Source organism: Budorcas taxicolor, unplaced genomic scaffold (genome assembly GCF_023091745.1).
Source record: "Budorcas taxicolor isolate Tak-1 unplaced genomic scaffold, Takin1.1 scaffold146, whole genome shotgun sequence".
Taxonomy (NCBI): Eukaryota; Metazoa; Chordata; class Mammalia; order Artiodactyla; family Bovidae; genus Budorcas; species Budorcas taxicolor.
Window position 1 is genome coordinate 110,858 of NW_026291605.1, and position 6,000 is coordinate 116,857.

Below are 6,000 nucleotides of genomic sequence, written 5' to 3' on the forward strand. Positions count from 1 at the left end.
GGCAATGAATGCTCACTGGACAAGCCACTGTGGCTACAATCCCAAATATTGAGGCATTTTCTCAGATAAGTTCTAGGAAAAGTCTGCAGTTCTAGAAGAGTTGAGGGGTTTCCTTCTACCTTCTTGGGGCCATTATTTTTCTCTGCCATTTAATGGTTTATTTACTTCCAGTTCCATTTGTCTAAGTATGATAGGAAATCTAAAATCCTTCTCAGCCCACCAGTGCTTCCTCTGATCACCTCCAAGTGAAGGTATAGGAGCCGTTGTCTTCTGGAAGTGCCTTGTTCAGGCTGCTGGTTTTCTAAAACAGGTGCCAGCTCTGCTCCCAGCTCCAAAGACTGTAACAGTATGTGGTCTATACTTAACTAGTCTCATAAGAGAGCTCCTCCCCAGGAAATAACTTACCCAGGAAATAACTCACTGCCAAATCCACTTAGAACAAGGCAGAATGTTTTTTAAAAACACACACATTAGATGCTTTCAGTTGTTTGTTCTTAATCATGACAACGCTCCTTTCCCTCCAGCATTTCCAAATTTCACTATTTCCACTTGTTTCCTTTGTGTGTTATCTTAGGGTATGTAAGATGTTTATTCTCTGCACTTCCATTTAATTTTATACTCTTAAAATGGAATTCTTGGCCAAGTTGCCTTATTGAAGTTAGAACCGTTTTCTTGCAGTGGTTCACCATGTTCCCCTCAGTTTTTCCTAGCCTTTTTGACAACGGCCTCCTGAAACAAAGTTGGTGTTAGAAACACTGCAGAGAGAGGAGTTTCGTTAAACTCGGCAGTAGGGAAAAGTTTGAAGATGTCTTTTTCACCAAGTTTGTCTGCTGGAAACAAAGCTCATGGATTTTTAGGACATGAAATTTTTCTCATATAATCACTTTTTATCCTCATAGCATGGCATTCACCCTGAAGTACTTCTAGAACTTTTCTATCAAAAGGGATTAAGACAGCAAACTGGAAGGAGGTAGGGGCCAGGGAACTTGTCTTACGAGTCAGATTTGAATAGACAGCACACTTGGAAAAAAAAAAACACAATAACACAGGTTACGTTGGGGGTGGGGGTGCGGAGGGCGGCTAAAGCCTTGTCCCCTCTGGTGAGTAAGTTTAGCTTATGTAGGGCATTTGTTTGACAAGCCTAGGTTGAGTAAGGCCATATACCCCATGAGCTGTGTTTTTCCAGTCATACTTACCATGCAGATAAAATCAAATACTCATCTGAAAGTAATACTCTGGTTATGCAATCAATGCTTTGCCCAGGAGAGGCAAGGAAAAATCAAGACCACAGGAGCAGCTGAAGCTACTGTCCAAAAATGAATCCACTGCTCTTTGTAGTCATAGAATTTGCCCAGTCCCACCGTGGCCATCTGGTAAACCTCTACTCATTCTTCTGAGGCTTATCTCAAGCAGAACCTCCTCTGCAGTGCTCTCTGACTCTTAAAGATACAAAACTCTGCATCTTCAGTGCAATCAGTTCCTTCTCTAAAGCAGCCTTGTATCCCGTAGCATGGTAATTGCTTGACATCCTCGTTAAAACTAGCCATTTCCCTGAGGACTGAGCTACTTTATTCAGCTTTTTGGTATCCCCAGCACAAAGTATAATGCCTGGCTTGCAGCAGTCTCAATATGTTTTTTCTTGAATGAATAAATGAATGATAAAAGTTGGAAAAATGGAAGAGTTGGACTGAGAGTACCAGCAATCACAGTTTGAGAACTGATACAATTATTCTTTACTTTTCAGCCTTCTCTATTTTTTTTGTGTGTGTGTGCCTCTGCTTCTAGTTTCTGTTCCTCTACACCATTTTTTAAAAACAATAGTCATTTTTAATGGTATAGATAATGATATTTACAAGGTGAAAATAGAGATACAGACATAGAGAACAAATGTAGGGACACCAAGGGGGCAGGGGAGGTGGTGGGATGGATTGGGAGATTGAAACAGACATATATACACTACTATGTATAAAATAGATAACTAATGAGAACCTACTGCACAGCACAGGGAAATCTACTCAGTGCTCTGTGGTGACCTAAATGGGAAGGCAGTCCAAAAATGAGGGGATATATGCATATAACTGATTTACTTTGCTGTACAGCAGAAACTAACATAACTGTAAAGCAACTGTATTCCAATAAAAATCTATTTAAAAAACAGTCATTTTCTAATGCTCACAATTTTGTGGGTCCCCACAGGCAGAGCACAGTGGGGACCACTCCTCTCTGACCTGGAACAGTTCGGGCCTCATTTAGAGTGGATCTAGCAACTGGACATGGTTTGTGCAGGGACACACAGCTGGAGTGTCTGTTCTGGCTGTCCGCTGGGTTCCTCACTCTCCTGTCAGGTGCCCAGTCTATGAAGGCTGGGACATCTGGAGCCAGCTGGACATCCATCAGCACGTGGTGGTCTCAGGAGAGTCAGACTTCTTACTGGATGCAGGTATGTAATCCCAGTGTATTTTGCTTCCCTAGAAAGAGTATTAATCTAAATATATGGAGGAGGAAGGGAAGGGTATGGTGAGCAACATTCCTTAAATCAGAGAGAAAAAAAAACAAACAAACTCAAAGTTAACTTATTCACCAAAGTTCATCAAGCTCTGAAGTCCATCCAGACCATCACCTTATAATGTATTATGCTAAACTTACACTGTAACCAAATCTAAGTCTTATGCACTACCTGCCATTCAAACAATTCCTTTCCCTGCTTGGTCTCTGAGATTTTTGGTAGCTAGAAAGAACACAGATTTGTGCAGAAACAAATCTGCCAGAGGTTATGTTCATCTTGTAATGTCTCACCTGATGTGCTTGAAATCAACATGGTGGTGGTGGTTAGTTGGTCCGTAGTGTCCAACTCTTGCGACCCCATGGACTGTAGCCCGCCAGTCTCCTCTGTCCATGGGATTCTTCAGGCAAGAATACTGGATTGGGTATCCATTTCTTTCTCCAGGGGATCTTTCTGACCCAGGGATCGAACCTGGGTCTCCTGCATTGCAGGCAGATTCTTTCTTGAAAACAACATATAGTGCATTAAATGGAGAAGAGTAGTAGGAGAAATTTCCTAAAGTTTATATGCTAAGAATATCTTATTTTTCTAGCGATTACTTTGACAGAGCAACTTAGAATCTATGGTTTCAGCAAATAAAAAAAAAAGTGTCCTGTAAAATGAAACCACTGATGAAAACAAAAGTCCAAACATTATTATTGCTGCTACTTTTCTTTCCTTTACTTTTCTTTACTTCTGACTGTGCTGGATCTTTATTGCTGCACAGGCATTCTATAATCGTGGATAAGAGGGCTACTCTTCGTTGTGGTGCACGGGCTTCTCTTTGTGGTGGTGTAGAGTACAGGCTCAATAGTTGTGGCACACAGGCTTAGTTGCCCCATGGCATGTGGTATCCTCTGGGGGCAGGGATCGAACTCCTGTCTTTTGCATTGGCAGGTGGATTCTTTACCACTGAGCCACCGGGGAAGCGCTACAGCTGCTACATTTAACTAGCGATTTCCATGTGAATGTATACTGTGAAGTGTTTGATATGCAGAAACAACTATCCACAAACCACCCCCATAATACAGTAATATGAAAGCCCTTCAGGGAAACTCTCCACTTGGGACCAATGGCCCATCTGATCCTATCTCATAAGGATCTTCCCTTCTCCAGGGAAGTAGGTGGAATGAACACGCTGTTTGCTATTGCCTGTTTTTGAAACAAGGTATATGCCAAGGTCTGTGTGCCCTTTCCCAGAAGCATCAGGGGAGGAGTTTGCAACATCTGCAAATTCTGTTTAGCCCTCTTTTAGGTGGATATCCTGCTTTGCTGGCATTTTATGTTTCTATAAAAGAATAGGAAGAAACTTGCCCCTCAGGCTCTTCAACAAGATAAGGTTGTGTCTAGGTAGCAATTGTGATGAAGTATCTACTGAGGAGAAAGAAATAAATAGGATCAGAAAAATACACATTCCCTACCTTAGAGTCACAAAGAATCAGACACAACTGAGTGACTGAACACACACACACACACACACACACACACACACACACAGGTATCCTTACAGGGCCTTGACTGAGGGCCAAACAATCACAGAAAGAGCAATCTCTTTCTGAGACTCAGGACAATTTAGATAATTAATTATAATTAAGTAGCAATTAATAATGATTTGAATAATTGAAGGTTCCCCACCTTCAGTCTGTGGGCTGGGAGCAGTGCCATGCTGAGCCATAATGGAACCTGAAACAAAGGAGGAATTAGTAATGCTCATCTGTCTCTATTAAAGTGGTTGACATTTTGTTCATTATAGATTTTTAAACACATATTTATTAAAAATATTCCATCTAAATATCATTTCTCCTGATCAGTGAGTGTTTTGAGGTCCCCTTAAAACTTCGGCACTTGCAGCAAGTGCCCCATTATTTCCTGCTGCCTGTCCCTGCCCAGGCCCAGAAGCAATGCATGGGGTACTCTGGATGTTGCCTGGCCTGTTCTTGACTAAAGAAGAGTCAGATCCTTGGACTGGTCCTTGACCTTCGGTGTCTAATCACTGAGCTCAAAAGAATCAAATTCCAGCCTGGGCCAGAGATGGAAGGCAGCTCCAAGCCCCGTGTGAACCGCTGTTAGCCCATTGTACAGACAAGAAACTGAGACTCAGTACAATTGGCAAGTATGCTTGAGATGACAGATCTAGAAAGTGACACATGAGGGCTTGAATTCAGGCTGGGCAGATTCCATGGGCTGTGCTCTCGGTCACTGGGCTCCAAGAGACTCCCCATTCACTGTATTTCCTACCACTCCCCAGTGAAAAGGACAAATAATGTATTTTTTTTCTCTCTTAACATAACAGTCAGTTACAATTTATGGGAAAATATGTTCTATTAACTTTTGATAAATGTATTGTCTTTTTCCTCTTACAGAGGTAATACAAATTCACTAAAGAGAAATTAGAAAATACACATATATAAGAAATCAAAATCTCACCTCCAGAGCCACCCACTATTAGTATTTTGTTATGTATCTCTCCAAGATTTATTTATTTTTGTTCTCTAAGCTTTCTTTTAATAAAGATAAATTATATGTGTATGATTTTAAAATGAAACCATGCTAAGCAGGCAGCTTTTTAAAGTGTGCTTTCTTCATTTAACATACCTTGAACATCATTCTCTGTCATTGTTTTTTGCAGAGTAATTTGTAATGTCTTCATAATACACATTCATCCTTTCATGAATATTTACTGGGGACCTGCTACTTTCCGACTAGGCATTAGAGATACATCAATTAACAAAACAAAGAATTTGGCCCTCTAGGGTTGACACTGAGGTAGAAGATGACCTTTAAAAAAAAAGGACAATAAATGTATGCTACTTAATAGGGACACTATTTTGGATGTATCAGGGAGTCTTCCACGATAAGAGGCTTGTGTGAATGCATACTAAGTCACTTCAGTCCTGTCCGACTCTGTGTGATCCCGTGGACTGTAGTCCCCTAGGCTCCTCTGTCCATGGGATTCTCCAGACAAGAATACTGGACTGGGTTGCCATTCCCTCCTCCAGGGGATCTTCTTGACCTAGTGATCAAACTTACATGTCTCTGACATCTCCTGCGTTGGCAGACGGGTCCTTTACCACTAGCGCCACCTGGGAAGCCCACGTATTTGCTTATTAAAGAACAACAACAACAACAAAAAAACCACTGGGAGAAATGCTTCTGGTTGTATATTCTTATCCTGCATTGCAGGCAGATTCTTTAACACTGAACCACCAGGGAAGCCCATTATGGGCTTAACGGTTCCATAAAACTGGCCCCCTAAAATCTGTACGTTGAAGCCCCAACTGCCGGTACCTCAAAACGTGACCATATTTAGAGATAGGGTCTTTAGAGTGCTGATAAGCCACGATGAGATCATTAGGGTAACCCCTGATCCATTATGACTGGGATCTTTTCAAGAAGAGGAAATTTGGACACCGACACATAGGAGGAGGACACTGGGAGAAGCTGGCCACGTGTAAGCC